The sequence below is a fragment of the Ciconia boyciana genome, chromosome 1 (assembly GCF_034638445.1).
Source record: "Ciconia boyciana chromosome 1, ASM3463844v1, whole genome shotgun sequence".
NCBI classification, from domain to species: Eukaryota; Metazoa; Chordata; class Aves; order Ciconiiformes; family Ciconiidae; genus Ciconia; species Ciconia boyciana.
In genome coordinates, this window is record NC_132934.1 from 70,810,851 (window position 1) to 70,826,643 (window position 15,793).

General features: G+C 39.6%; 1 protein-coding gene across 4 annotated transcripts in view; it reads left to right on the top strand.

The window, feature by feature from the left end:
- Positions 1-15,793, top strand: part of CALD1 (caldesmon 1) — a 196,246-nt gene that overhangs the window by 64,520 nt on the left and 115,933 nt on the right. For 3 of the 4 annotated variants that reach the window (XM_072874135.1, XM_072874111.1, XM_072874126.1), the window contains exon 2: positions 14,722-14,815. The exons of the other annotated variant lie outside the window; for it this stretch is intronic. The gene's annotated coding sequence lies outside the window, so the exon portion shown is untranslated. The remainder of the gene's footprint in view (positions 1-14,721; positions 14,816-15,793) is intronic. 4 annotated transcript variants of the gene reach the window in all.

A 15,793-nucleotide genomic window follows, 5' to 3' on the forward strand; every position in this document is an offset into this window, starting at 1 on the left:
TGTACCTGCTAAACAGTTCTCAGGTTGGTCTCGTTCCCTCTGTGCCAACTTTTCTCCCCATCTTTTTCATCTTCTTTGATGCTTCTGTATCACTGCTGCTCTTCCTCTGTTTTTAACATCCTCTTTACCATCGCTTTAATTTTCCACATCCCCTTTTCTTCCTTGTGTTGTGTTTTGCGTGTGTTTTTTATCTAAAGCATAGGGTAGATTTCTTTCTATAGCTGCTCCTTCTGTCAGCTTCTTTCACTCAACCACCAGTGGTAATGTTATTTTTAGTCTGCGTAAAGTAGATGCAAGTTGTGATAGGTAGGGTGGTCTAATAGGTTTAAAAGCATTGGGACTGCAGAGACCAGAGTTTCTCTGACTTATATCAAAACAAATGAAACTAAACTTGTGCTAACTTTATGTCATTGTCATAATGTGAGATTTATTCTGATGGTATACGGCTCTGCCATTTCAGCTAAAAGAGTTGGTCTCTGAACTGGGAGAAGTCATAACTTGGTGTCCATTGAATGGATGAAGCTAGGCATCATTTCACGTATGAACTACTTTATTCCCAAATTTTCACCAGGACCAGGGAAGGAAGATGGAGCATATTCAAATGGGAATGTTCTTTGAACTGTGGTTTTGTATATTATGTGACAGGAGAAATTAGTGGAGTGGGAGACTATTGTTTAGTTTTTGTCTATTTCTACAACTTCAAGATCAAGGAAATCCTGAGGCTGACAAGAGGGTTCTGTTTTAAAATAAGAAATACATAAAATTTAAGCATCAGTCGTCTTGAATTCCACTTGGTGAATGAATTGTGATGTCTATATGATACTTTGCTGTTTATTAGTCTAATGTGACCCTTATAGGAAGGTTGCTTTGGACAAATGGCATCAAGACATAAAATTAATAAACTCTCCATGAGTGTTGTTAACAATGAGAGCTGACAATAGACAACATCAACTAGTTTCCCATGAGAAACAAAGAAATATCAAAGGGCTGTAAATAGCATTCCATTTTCTGTTTGCCAGATGAAGATGGGATATGGGGATGGTCTTAAATGTTTTGCCCATTTTGGCACATGCTTGCTTGTGCCAAAATGGGCTAGCTTCTTGATCTGAGATCTAAAGGACAAAATAGTGCTATTATCATATGACAAGAAGAGGCTCCCAGCCTTTTAAAACACAGCAGAATCATTGAGTTATCCTCCATTGATAAGACTGTTCTTCTGAATAAAAAGGCTGAGGGCGTTTCTAAATGACTTTATTACAACTCTTTCCCGCTAGACAGGGTCTCTTATCTTCCATTTGTATTTTTGAGTTTCACTTTGGTTTCCCTGTCCTCCTCAGTATTTGTGTGATTGTACATATCTCTCTGCCATTATACAGGCAGTGGAACAAACCTCCCAGAGCTTTTGATTTGTTTTGGTTTTTAGATTGAGCTGTTGCAGATCTTGAAGAAAAGCAAAAATACTGTGGGAAGGGTAGTAGAATCCTTTTCAGTAGTCAGAATTAGGAAATTCCTATCTTGATAGTCAAATAGTCACCCTATCTGGAAAAGGAAGAGTTCAACTGAGAAGCTTCTCTGACTGCCCTATTTTTAGACTCAAACAGCAGGTGACCATCTGAAAGATAAAACCATCCCTCCAATCATGTTTAATTCAACTAAATTATATTCTGACACGGAAATCAGTGTAAAACTCAAGGAGGCTGAAACATGGCATGTTTAGGTTCTGCCAGTGCCAGCTATTCTCCACCCCCCCCACCTTATTTTCTAATGCTGAATCCAATTTTCTGTTGCCATAAAAGAGAATTAATGTTCATGGAATTAGTTTCAGCTCTGCTTCAATGCTTAATTACCCACAAAAGTCCTTCTCTGTTGCATACTGTTGGTTACTAAGCTGTTGAATTATTTACATTTTGTTGGGACGAGGAATAACATTTGAGTTCTAAAGGCTTTTAAATGTTTTTTTAATACGGTTTGGGCAACAACGACTTGAACTGTCACTAGTTGCAGCAACATTTCTTTGTAAGCCAATGTCCTTGAGACAAAACAAATACATTGCTTTGCCTAATGTGGTTTTCTTTCTGCTTCCAAAAAATATGCAAAGCATAAGAAAAATGTTTTGCAACCCAGTATCCTCTTTCTCCTGTGCTTACTGTTGCATCGCAAATAATATGTGTTATGCTGTTTAGTTAGCTAACCTTATGTTCTGTGGTCAACCACAAATTTTCTCTGGAGTCAATGGAAGATTCAGATACTAGAGGAATCTCGATGTGAGTCAGCAGATACTGACCAGAGCTGGGTGAAAAATTATTTCTGTCTTTATGTTTTCACAAATTCAGAATCTTTCTGGAAATGCAATGGGATGCATAGAAAGACTTCATGAGGTAGAAAAGCAGACAGAGAGATACTTTCAGTCTAATCCATTGGCTAGGTCTCCTTGCAACATTAAAGGTTTAAATACCACTCTGTGCAGCTGGGATGGAGGTTGGGTCTTTCTCTTGTGAAAATGTGGGTGCATTGACCATCCTGTACTGCACTGTTCCTGTTCCAGACTCTTTTTAGAGCTGCTCTGCACTGAATAAATAATTAAATATTCTATTCCCTTTGTCAATGGACTTTTTAATGGAAACTGGAATGACTCCAGATAGACGCAAGCAAGTCCTTGTCGTGGTTTAGCTTCAGTTGGCAACTAAGCACCACACAGCCACTCACTCACCCTTCCCCCCGGTGGGATGGGGGAGAGAATCTGAAGAGCAAAAGTAAGAAAACTTGTGGGTTGAGATAAGAACAGTTTAATAATTGGGAGAAGAAAAAAAATATATAATAATAAACTGTAATGAAAAGGAAAACAACAAAAGAGAGAGAGAGAGGAACAAAACCCAGGGGAAAATACAAAACAAGTGATGTAACTGCTCACCACCTGCCAACCAATGCCCAGCCAGTCCCTGAGCAGTGATCGCTGCCCCCCTGGCCAACTTCCCCCAGTTTCTATACTGAGCATGATGTCATATGGTATGGAATAGCCCTTTGGCCAGTTTGGATCAACTATCTTGGCTGTGCCCCCTCCCAGCAACTTGTGCACCTGGCAGAGCATGGGAAGCTGAAAAGTCCTTCACTAGTGTAAGCACTGCTTAGCAACAACTGAAACATCAGTGTGTTATCAACATTATTCTCATACTAAACTCCAAAACACAGCCCTATACCAGCTACTAGGAAGAAAATTAACTCTATCCCAGACGAAACCAGGACAATCCTACTCCAGAACAGCTCTTAGGCTGGTGACTTGCTGTGCACTATGGTACTTACCTAAGACGCAGGAGGTATATGCAAGTATCTTTATTCACCTGAATTCTCTTTTCTCACCAGTCAGCTCAATGACTAATCATCAGATAGACCTTTCTTTGGTTCAACCAGAGCTGACAACTTTACTCAGTTGAAGATGGATATTTCTATAGAAAATTTCAATTTCATTGATCTGTTTTGGGGGAGGTTTGCCCCATCAGCTCCTACATGTTTTATCAGAACAATTGCAGCTGCCTCTGGATATGTATTTCATATGAATTATGGCCTAAAACACCTTAAACAAAATGTAAATAACTAGTAAAGCAGATGGAGAGAGAGAAAGTAAGATTAAGCAAGGTAAGATTTTGAAATGTGACGTGGAGGCAATGTGGAGAAATAACTGCGATAAGGCTGGTCTGTGGCTAAGACCTCAGTAGCAGAAAGCTTCTCTGAGGTCAAGCATAATAAAAGCACACAAGAAATGTATAGGATAGATGAATGAAAAACATAGGGGAGGAGAGGCTAATGAGGTAGTCAGCCTTTAAAAGTAGTTAACTTTTGTGTCCTTGAAATGTATGTAAAGCCTGAACCAAGTCTTTGGATTCTTCGGTTTTTCTCTGCTAGTGACTTCACATTCCTGTTTGTGAAGTGAAGACTGCAAAGAAACAGTGTAAGACCTTTAGTGGTCTTGGACACAAACAAATACCATAAAAAATAGGACAAACCCCTACCCAGGCATGAATAAAAGCTGCTTTAGTATTTGATTGAAGAGGAGCAAGGCTGAACTTGGAAGGATTAACGTGGGTCTGCTGAAACCTTCATTAAAAGGGCTGTCTGAAGAAGACTTTTGTCATTTACACATGTGCAGTCTCAGGCAGTGCAGTCATGCATACTTGTATAGCTAGCAAGGAGGTCAGCAGTGAAGATGAAATAATTAAACAAAATTAAAATGATAGTATCTGCCTATTTTTAATCAAGGAGGTATGCATGTGAGGGAAAGAGAATGCCTTAAAAATAGGTGGCTCTGTGTGGTACTGCATACCGACCTAAATTTTATGACCATGTTTTTTCTGCAAAGTCTATAAATACTTTTTTGAGGGGGGAGAAGGGGCGAGAAGAGGGGAGGGAGGTTAGGAGAGGAATGAGAATGAAGTAAAACAAAATTCCTTTTTTTTTTTTTTCTTTTAAAATGGAATGCTAACCAATCCCTTGGCAACAAAGCCCATGTTTATTTTTAATTAAAAAATAACATAGCTGGGTTGACTTCAGTTTTCCCAGCTGCTATTCTTCCATCACAACAGCTCTCTGGCCTCTTTTCCCTTGCTGATTTCTTTCATCATTTGCACTTAGCTTGTATGTGTTACATGGATTTTATGTAATATTTCCTACCATTGAAAGCAAGGCTAACAGTCTAAACAAGTAGCTGGGGCTCAGTCATCTAGATTCTCATCTACAGTACCTGAGCATGCCCTTCCTTTTGGAAAAGTAATAGGTGTGACCAGTATAACTTTTTTTTTTTATGTGCACATTCCTTGCTGTTTATATGGCAGCTAAACAAGGAGAGATTTAAACTGCATATTGAATTTATGAGTTGTAGTTCATTAAAATAAATGGAGTGCGTTTGGCAACGCTCAGGTATCACTGAGCACACAGGTAGTGTTTGAAGGTTGACAAGCGGCCTTAGTGTTTTTTCTTTAGATGATCAATTGCAAACTGCCAGTTTTTGTGTTTGTACATTAGGTGAAAAGTTAGAAAATAGACATGCTTGCCATGTCTTCTCCAGCAACATAATTTCCTCCATCCATGGGGCAGAACAGGAAGAAGTCAGGGTGATGATCCATTTCTCAGCATGTCATGACAGAGCTGATTACTTATACAGTGGAGAAGATGGTGTCTGTCTGTAACAATCAATCTGGTTTCCCGAGTAGACTAAAATTTAAGTTTTTATGTGCACATTTAGAGGTCCTTGAGTATTCAGGAGTATCTGGTACTTTCTGCAGGCATTTTTAAGCTAATTAAAGTTGAGATAGTAAAGCTGTAGGCTTAAAGGTTCACGTACCAGTCATCCATACTAAACATTGCCAGCAGCAGTGGGAGCTGACAGCATCAAAGCTACAGCTATTCCCAGACAGAAATGTAGTAGCTAGAATAAAAGTAGTGGTTTGTTGGGTCACTGGGTCCAGACCATGGAAGAAGATATAACTATATGTATTAATCACCAATAATGTTACTACTGGGACAGTCTGCGATGCATAATTTGCAAGCTTTCCATATATAATATAGCCACTTTAAAAAACAGTTATTTGCACTGGTTATTCCTGAATACGTGGCAGCATTCTGGTGTACTATGATATTTTTTCTCTGTGACAGTTTAGCTCTGCTCATCTTGCCTCAGCTAGAAGCCAGAAAGGCAAGGACAAATGCATATGAAAGATTATAATCTGAAGAAATAATGTTATCCAAGCATTTTTAAGACCCAAAAAGGATTTGAGAGAGATTGGAGATTTCTGAAAAAAATTCCATGATTACTTTTATTTTATCTGAACCAGTTTGCTCTTCCCTTGTTGTATACTTCTTGAGAAAATGCATAAACAGGTGAAATATAAATAAGATGGTATATGCCAGTCTGGGCTAAGGTAGATCTATCATAATATATGGAACAGTTGACATCTGTTGTGATGCTACTGTGAGCCTTATGATGTTTGTTCTGAGTTCTTAAGAAATGATTCAAGACTTCTCATTAATTTCTGATTTCTGCCTCATAGTATTTGCAAATATTTTCCCTGATCCAAAATGACCATGGTGGGACTGAACACATACGTTACCTAGGAAAAGGTACTTGACATCTTAATCTTTCATAGGTGATAAAGTTTACTGTCATGATGAACTATGAGATGAGGACAAGAAACTGAGAGGTAGCAGATATAAGGAGGCTAGCAGTAAGGAGGAGGAGGAAGCAGGGCAATAGGATGTTGGGGCAAGAAATTGGTTAAAGTCTGGCATAGAAAGAATGTGAGCAGGAGCGAGCAACAAAGAAGCTGGAGAACAGTACAGTGGGGGAGGCACGATGGATATGAAAGCAGGAGAAGAGTGGGGAAAATACGGGGCAAGACAGTGAAGATATGATGCAAATGAGGTGCCTGAAAATTGCTGGGAAGAAATTGCTGTATCTGAATTACTTTGTTATCCTGTCTGAGGAAGGTGATTAAGAGGGATGGAGTAAGCGGGAAGAATAATCTTTTTTTCTTCTTTTCTTTTTCCATTTCACACTTTCTGGGAGATGGTTCAGCAAACTGGTGGGTGCTTCCTTTGTGAACTGGAGTGCCGTGGTTCCTTCCCTTGCTTTTGCAATGGAGCAGCATTTGCTTATTTCCAGTCTTTTGTTTTGTCATGTAATGCTTTACCCCTTCTAAAAGATTATTTACTTGGATTTGTACTTTAACAGTAATAAAATAAAATGCAATGCTTGTGGTCAATTTAATCATTTGTCCCAAGTCCTTATAAGAGATTAGAGTAGTGAAATTGTTTTGGGCTGCACGTCACTAGGAGAATACTAGAAGATTATCTTAGTAGGAAGGTGGTATGAATTGGAAAACTAAAAAAAAAGGTATTCAGTACAAACCTGAAATAAAGCCTGAAGGAGAGAAAGTGGAACCAAATTTTCCCCTCCACAAAGTTTGGGAACATTCATTCTTAGAGTTTCATTTTGGCTCATTATAGAAACGTTCCCCAAGGACTAACCCAGAAAATTTGAATCAAACCTTCTGCACCCAGGGGAGGGTGTTCTCCAGGGACTTTCTGCTATCGCATCTCCATGGAAAAACCCATGTGAAGGGAAGCCACAGAAGAGGTTCACATGAACCTTCCCCGCTGAGGGAATGCCTTCGTTTGCACAAAGCTCTTTTCTAAACTGCTTTATTTTTATGGGAGCTGTGAGCTCCAGGATCCACAAATAGTAACTTTTAGTGCTGGCACTAATCCTGTCAATCAGAATTCTTCCCAGAAACACCATTAATTAAACTTCCCTGAAAAGTGTACAGCTCGCAGAATTTTCCCTGCAGCTTCCTCTCTCCTGATACCTATCCCAGCAGTGTATTTACGTTCAATAACCGAAGAAGATACAGGAGAGGAGAAAATCAGAGCTTTCACAAGAGACCACCTTTTTGTTATTACAGACTTATTTTAGCTGCCCTACTCTACTTGTTTTGAGCAAATTCTTTCATTTGTCATGTTGAATGATGCTAGCAGCTGTCAAAATATGCTTTAAAGCAGACAGTTTCCATTTGCTGTGTGTTGCAAGTGACTATTTTCTGAATTATTATGCGGTATTCTTTATGGATTATTAATAATCTGGATTAGAGCTCTAAGCTTTCTGAAACTCTTTTCTGAAAGGGACAATGAATTTGCAAGGAATTTGGGACTTCTTATTAGCCGTAAATGGTTTCCCTCAGTAGCATGTTCTGCAGCAGACATGCCTGTATCCACTGCCAATGATGTAGGGGAGCTTATGTTCAATCTCCAGATGATCAAAAAGGGATGTGGCAAGCTTTTATTTTTAAATTTTGAAATGTTTGTTCTTCCAGATCACAATTTGAAAGGGGAAAATCCTCCCTGAATTGTCTTTTCCTTGCTGTGCATGTCACTGCCCTACTGGGGAGATGGGTTTACATGAGGACAAATGGCTATTCTGGAACAGGCTTGGCCTGTTCTTGCTGCCACTGATGGCCATGTGAGAACAGCAGACCCTGCATGGAGCAAGTGAAGAACACAACCCTCTGTTTATTCCTGTGGGCAGTAACTGCTGATCAAAGCAGGAAGAGACGAGGAGTCTGGTTTTCTGCTAATGTGAATGCCACTGCTGTGTGGTTAGCAAATGGTTTCTGCTTAGTAGCATGAACGTGGCCAAAGAAGGAAGCAAGTGCTATATTTGCACGGCTGAGGAAGATGTTCCAGCCCACATCTGCTCAGATGCACACATACTTTGCTTATTTTTTAGCCTCTACTTTCAAGAATAACCACGCAAAGATCTTGCAATCTACTTCCACTTGGTATGAGCTGTATCTAGTCCTCCTTTTGGTTGCGTTTAACCTCAGGAAGCAGTTCTCTTTCTTTCCTGTCTCATGCCAAGATGTGCAGAATGAAAGCCTGTATGTAGGGCAGTCATTGTACCCAAAATATGTTCACTTCTATTGAGGGAGTATCATTGTGCGTGCGAGAGGAGTGATTGTATTAGGGTGCTCTACTTCTGAGGTCAGTGTAAGGATAACTGGCATTTTAAGATGGTGGAGAAGAAATATGCCATTTTCTGAAACTTTGTAGGTCAGATGAGTTGCTGTTTAAAAGGGATATTAGCAGCTTGGCTGAAGGGAAGATACAGATCTTTCTCCTTCACAGACTTTCTCCCCTAATGTGTATGGCTGTCTGGCATTATTTTGAAGACAAATCATGATTATAAGCTCTGATTCAAATTTGTAATTAAGAACATTCATTGAGCAGCTTAGTACACGGGATGGGGTATGCTCAGGGTGCCCCTGAGTCCTGCTCTGGAGAATCATTCCGTGTACTGCTACGTCCATGGCATTGGGAGTGGATTGACAGTGAGGTCCAGTGGGCCCCTAAGAAGTTGAACTGCAAAGGGTGGGTGGATGTTGGAGAAGGATTTCTTTCCTCCCTGCTTGTCAGATCTCCAATATATTCTGTAGCTGGGCTGGAAGAGGCACTGCTGATGGCATGCTTTTCCTCTCCCTGACTCTTTACCTCCAGACCCTGAACACATCTGGACAATCAGGACTATCAGCCCTGTATATAATGCAGCCTATGTGGTTCAACCAGAAAATATGATGGGGTGGGAAACTTCTTCCTACAGCTCACATTCTCCCTATGAATCTGTACTTATTGATACTTTCTGCATCACTGAAATCCTCTTCAGATGAAGCCACAGAAAGATGAAGCTGTAATGGGCCGAGTGCTTCATAACATTTGAAAATTAACGATGGTATATACATGTAGCTACCTGTTTGAAAGATGAAAGTATTTCCTTGAAGACCTGTGGACTGTGCCTTGATGGTCGTCATTCAGCTGAGATTAAGATGGCACTTGAACTCTAAACCCTTTCTTTAATAAAATACTAACATATATAACATAATGTTATATTAAGTTCATTGAGAGTAGCTATTAGATCAGAAATTTCTAATGTGTAGCGTCATCCCTCTTCTACCTGGATAATAAACTCTTTGGGAGTAAGAACTACCTTTTTGTTCTACTGTTTGCATAGCACCCAGAAAGCTGGGGCTTGGTGAAACTACTGCACTCCTAACATTGACAGTCCTAAAACTGACAGAAGAATTGATAACTAGGAGATGGCTGCAGCACTCTGGGAAGTAGAGCTCAGGTACAGCAAACTGTCTGTGTTCAGCAGAGCACATAAATGTGTGCTTAGCCTGAAGTCAATGGGCTTTGACTATGGTTTTTAAATTAAACTCTAACTTAAGTGTATTGCTGCCTGAGAGGTGTTTTTATTTACTTTGAATGCTGATGTTTTGTACTGATAAGCTGCTTATAAGTGGTTAGGCGAGCAGTTCACAGGAGACAACACACCTCCCCTTTTTAGGTCATCCTAGAAAAATTCCTTGGGTACCTGTTTAGATAGCAATGGATGAGTTCGAGGCTTCCTGTTCCCCTCTTCTGTTGGCAACTCTTGTTTGCCAAACACTGTAATGAAAAGACTTCTTTGTGCACATAGCACATCTGAGGAAAAGCTGAAAAGTTTTATTTAAGTGCTCCCTTTGTAATGTCTTTGTAAGTAAATAAACTATATGGCAACCCTGACAACATAAAAATCAAAAGGAGAAAAGGAGATCTGGAAGAAATGGGTAAACAAAGAAACACTTCACCTAGACCAATTTTTAAAAAGGTGGTTTCCTGCTCTCATTTTCATGACTCAAGGGAAAAAAAAATTTGCACAAGAGCCAATACTGAAATCTATGGGTAAAAATTCCTAGCTGTAACTGGAACAAGATTCAAGTTTAACAGCCACTCTATGGCTGTCACACACTGTGACTCTGTGACTATGGGAGAGGGGAGGGATGATGACGAAAAAGATGGAACCAGACTATTCTCAATGGTACCCAGTGAAAGGACGTGAGGAAAGGGACACAAATTGAAATATAGAAAATTCCATTTAAATGTAGGAAAAAAACTTTTTTACTGTAAGTGATCAGCACTGGAACATATTTCCCAGGGAGGCTGTGGAATCTCTGTCCTTGGAGATACTCAAACCCCAACTGGACATCATCCTGGGCAGCCTGCTTTGAGCAGGGAATTGGACTAGATGATCTCCAGAGGTGATCATCCTGATCATCAGGTTGGAACAGTTCCAACCTGAACTGTTCTGTGATTCTGTGAAATTATTTGCTATTTTTAAAGATTGGAGGAGGAATCCTTCTTTTATTTAATAGATTACTAACTCGGAACCCAGTAGGTAGACTGGGTTACCTCCTTTGTCCAAAAGAACTGTAAAGTGCACTCTCCAACTATTCTTTATGGTGCCTCCACTCTCTCCTACTGATGTTATTTCACTTTCCTAAATGATTAAATATGTCATTGGGACTGAAACCCAGGTGTGCTATTTCCAAAACAGCTTCTTAATCACCTTGCTGTTGGATAATTTGGGATCGCTCCATTATATGTGATGCAATGAGGAATACTTCCTATATGCATACCACACCTAACTGTGCATTAGGTGAGTGAGCCTTCATCTGGGAAGTGGCATAGCTGAGTCCTAGTGTCAGTCTGAAGGTTTAATTACTTGTCCAAAGTGAACTATATCTTCACATAGCACATAATTAAGTTGTGGGACTCTCTGTTATGGGACTTTGCTGAGTGTTGGCAGCTACTGGAAATAATAATGGAAAAAAGCTGCCATGGAGATCAGTAAATACACAGATTCCACCTTTGACTCAGGCATTCTGGAAGTCACAAGCTGTTGTAGAGTATTTGTAGGAAGCATCATTATATGCTTTCCCTGTTCTTATGTTCTACCTTAAACATCTGATATTGGCTACTGCCGGAGGCAGGATATGGAGCTAGTCCGACCTTTAGAATAGTGTGTTACAATTCCCCTTATACTCTTAGCACCAGCACTGGTAGGAAAGGATGTGGAAGAACATCCTAGTGCTAGACTGTCCTTTGGAAGATGTAGGCTAAAATCCCTGCAAGAAGAGAGGAGATCTGAACCCTGTCACAGCCCTAGCTGTTGAGCTATTGGATAAAATGGAGAAGCACATAGTTTTGGTAACTGGGCTCCGTAACTTTATTTCCATTCAAAGCTACCTGGTTTAATGGAACCAAATTCATTAACAGAGTAGAGGGGAGTGAAACCATGCTTTTCTTTGTGTGCATGTGCATATAATTTTAATTAAAAAACCCACATTTAAATGTCACAGGTCAACTTCTGAAGGACCTTGGATGTGATTTGGTTTCCCTAGTTTCCATATTCAAGATAGTAACAACTTCCTCATTTCTTAAGCCACAAAGTACTTCCGATAAAAGCATTTTCAAGAACTTCTGATAAAAGCATTTCTGTTATTAAAATTGCATTTACCGGATACTGACCTACATTAGCTGAGAATCTAGTACCTAAGTTAGCTGGAAATTGAGTTCCACTGTGTGCTTGAATGTGCTGTGCTGGGTGTGTGCCTAGGTCTGCAATGCTGTTAATGCCATTGCGTGAATGAGAGCAGAACATGAACCCAATGTTTATGGTCAGGGGAATTCGAAGGACTGAAGAATCAGTAAAAAATGTGCCAATTTTACCACTGAAGAATTACAGTCCCAACTGTGTCCAAACCCTAGTGATGTTTCTTGGATTGGAGGGTTTAGATTTATGGAGTCTGGTTTTCGACCTGGACCTGAACTTCCTTCATGCTTAAATTGTATGGAAATTTCCTGTTTGTTAAATTGTTCTTAGCCCTTCATAGTCAGCTCACAATGGAATTGTGGTGTGATAGAGGTTCTTTTGGATAGCAAATAGTGAGAGAGCATATTTCAGTCATTTTATTGATATTACAAATTATGTTGAGCTCAATTCTGAAAAATGTTGCTTTAGGGCGGAGCAAATACAAGGAGAATAGCAGAAGAGGGCTTTGTGACTATGGGAAAGAAAAGGAAAATCTTTTGGAGGTCGTCTCCATTTTTAAAAAGATCTTGAAGAGATTGAAAGAGAGCAAACAGTCTGAAGAGAAAAAGACTTTTAGATCCAGGATCCTCCTAATGCATGATCCGCATGTCATGAAGTTATGCCTGCTGAGAGTCAAGTGGGGGACGCTAAACAATAGAAATGGGCACAGTCAGCTTTTCAAGTTAGTGAAAAAGTTTGAATGAATTCAGTAAGCTGGAAGGACTTTCATGCTATTCATGAGTTGGAGCTCTGTGGACTGATAGAGCCCAGTCTGTTCCTGCTGTGTAGGCAGGAGTAACCAGTGAGGGGAAGATCACTTGAAGCTCTTGGTTGCTCTTTTCGGACCTTGATAATTAGGGATGTCCTCTTACATTGCTCTTTTCTGCTACGTGATATAGGCATAGTAACACTAAGCATCAAAAGGGGATTGAGATCTCTTTTGAATCTAATACTGAAACTTCTAATGGAATCAATCAAAATATTGGCTTTGGCCACTCCTAAGTCTTCAATAATATAAATCACTGACAGGTGTCAATAAAACCTAGAGACCAGACTGTAAAATTGTTTTTGAAATTGCTGAATAGTCATTTACATCAAGAGTCCTTAAAAGCCCATGAGTTTCCAGTGAATAACCAGAAATTAATACAACTAACAGCCCCACACTATGATCTTAAATTACTGAAAATAGGCTTCAGTGATCTTTAAAGAATCCATTTCCTCTGTTGGCACCAGGAAGTTCTGTGTGAAGGTCCTTGGGTCTAAAGAGAATGGACCATGCAAGGCTTTCTGAAGAAAGCTTACATTTTTTATTTTTACTCTGGTGGGTCTGTATATTACCAAGTGGTAGCTGAACGCAGAGAGAGTCTTCAGGGAAAAAAATACCTCATTTCAATGAAGCTCTTTCTTACTGTATTTCCTGGTATCCATTATGAGTTTCTACTAGATCACCCACAAATTGTTGTACTGTCTTTGTATAAGGGTGGCAGCTCATTTGTTCTGCTCTCAATTGACATTTATAGAATTGTTGTCATGCCGGGTCAGAGCAAGGGTCCATCTAGGTTAGTATCCTATCTCTGACTGAGACAGTCGCTCACAGTAAAGCAAGTGAAAGCAGATGAGTGTGGAATGGCTATTCCTTTTATGCGCTCTCCTAGAGCCTGGCAATCTGCTTTGGGACTTTCTAAGCTAGAGGTCACATCCAGACTATCATATCTCATAGCTGGTGAAACTATCCTCCATGATTTTTTTAATTCCTTCTTGAATCATAGTTCTTGTACAACAACAAACATTTACTGTTTAAAAACCATTCAGGACCTTTCTCATATCCTGCCTCAATCATCTCTCTTTTTCAAATGGAAGAGTCATACTCTAGATAGCCTCCTAGATGGGAACTGTGCCATAGCCCTGATCATTATTGATGTCCCTTCCTGGGCCTCTTATTGAGAAAGGGAAACCATAACTTCATACAAAACTGAAAACATAGGTATACCATACTTATATGTGTGACCTAGACAGAACCTAGGTTTTTCCCTAATGATTCTTAACTTGCCTTTTGACAACTGCTGGCTAGTCAGCTAATATTTTCCGAGAGCCCTTCCTCAGAGTCCAGGTTGTCTTTGCTGAGTGTTACTGGCTCGTTTAGAGTTGATTACTGTGTGTATACAGATATGTCTGTTTTTGTTTTTCTTCTCTGTACCTTTACTTATGAACACTGAATTCAGTCTGCCCATAGAAATTCATTATTATGAAGTCTTTCCCCAGTTCTTTGTATTGACTTCAGATTTTATTATAATGAATAGTTTTGTATCATCTACAGACTTTGTCTTCTCACTGTTCATCTGCTTTTGCAGAGTGCTTTTATGAATATATTGAATACTTCAGGTCTCACTATAGGTCCTTAGGGAGGTATGCTGGAAGCTTTGCTCTGTTATTGAAACTCACCGCTGGTTGCTGCTTTGCTTCGTCTCTTACTAATCACAAGAGAATGTTCAACTTAGCCTGTATCAGCTTCACTTCTTAAAGAGGTTTTAGTGAGTGACTTTGTTGAGAGATTTTGGGAAATCAAAGTCTGTTTTGTCAAACTCTAATTTATAGAGCTGTTGATAGTGGTTTTTGTCGGTCTCTTGCAAAACTTTTCTGTTTTATTCCATACTTTAAAAAACCTTTGTAGGGATGTTGTTAAAGAAGACTTTACCAAAGAAAAATGAAAGGTGTGCAATAATTATGCTATTGCTAAACAATGTTCTTTATTTTCTATTTCTGTACAGTGATCACCTCTATTTTCTGGAGTCATATTTTTGAATTCATCAGCAGCTGGTTTGTTACTGAAAAACTCAGTATATTTCCTCTGATTGCCTTTCTGTGAGTATGATCAAAGTAGTTACCTCAGATTTCCTTGCCTGTTGTATTCAGAAGGTTTTTCTGTAACAGTTTTTTTTTCTATTGAAGTGTTTATATTGGATTTTTTTTCCTCCCTGTGTGCTTGCTTGCTTCTTTGGGGGCTGATCCAAATCCCTCTGAAAATCAGTGGATGTCCCTGCAGTCAGACCCTTGACTCCTATTCCTCTGGGACTACTGTCACCAGAGATTACTTTCTTCAGAACTGATAGTAGATTTAAAGGATTTTATATAGAATTTTATCTTCAAATCAAAACCTTTGAATTTTACAGTAATCATTTTGTGGGTACATAGCCATTCTTTTAATAGCTATATTTATTTCTCTGCTGGATTTCGGCAAGTTTTTTGCTTGCAGTGGGAGTCTTAAATCATATTTACTTGTGTTAAGATCATGTGCTGGTGGGTTACTGTCCTGTTGTATCTTCTGTTCTTTTTAGAGCAAGCAGGCTCTGAGGAGTCTATGAGAGTCCAAGCAACGGGGTTTACTAACTCTTTACAATGTGTAAGACTTAGACATTTTTAACAAACATTATTCTTTCACTGCCAGAACAAGTGAGGGCTCACAAACCATTTAAAGGAAGTGTTTATAATGTGTGTAAACCTCAGCCCCTCAATATACAGAAATTCCAGACTGGAGACAAACTGAGGACTGGGTCTAAGTTTAAGCAGTGCTTATGACAGCAGACTGAGGGGGTCAGAAATATTGCACCAGGGTCAAGGCAACCCCCTTAGATACCATTATCTTTGGTTAATTCAAGGTACAGCAAGCTGCTTATTCTCACTAATGAGTGACCATGTTCTCTGTGTGCCTGGACCTCCTCTGTACCTCTGCTCCATTCCCCCTCTTTTTGGCAAGAGCAATGTGGAGGAGGAGAGAGACATGGTGGCAGGCTGAACACCGGTTGCATTGGCTTTCATCTCCAGCAGCCTTCCCCCCCATCA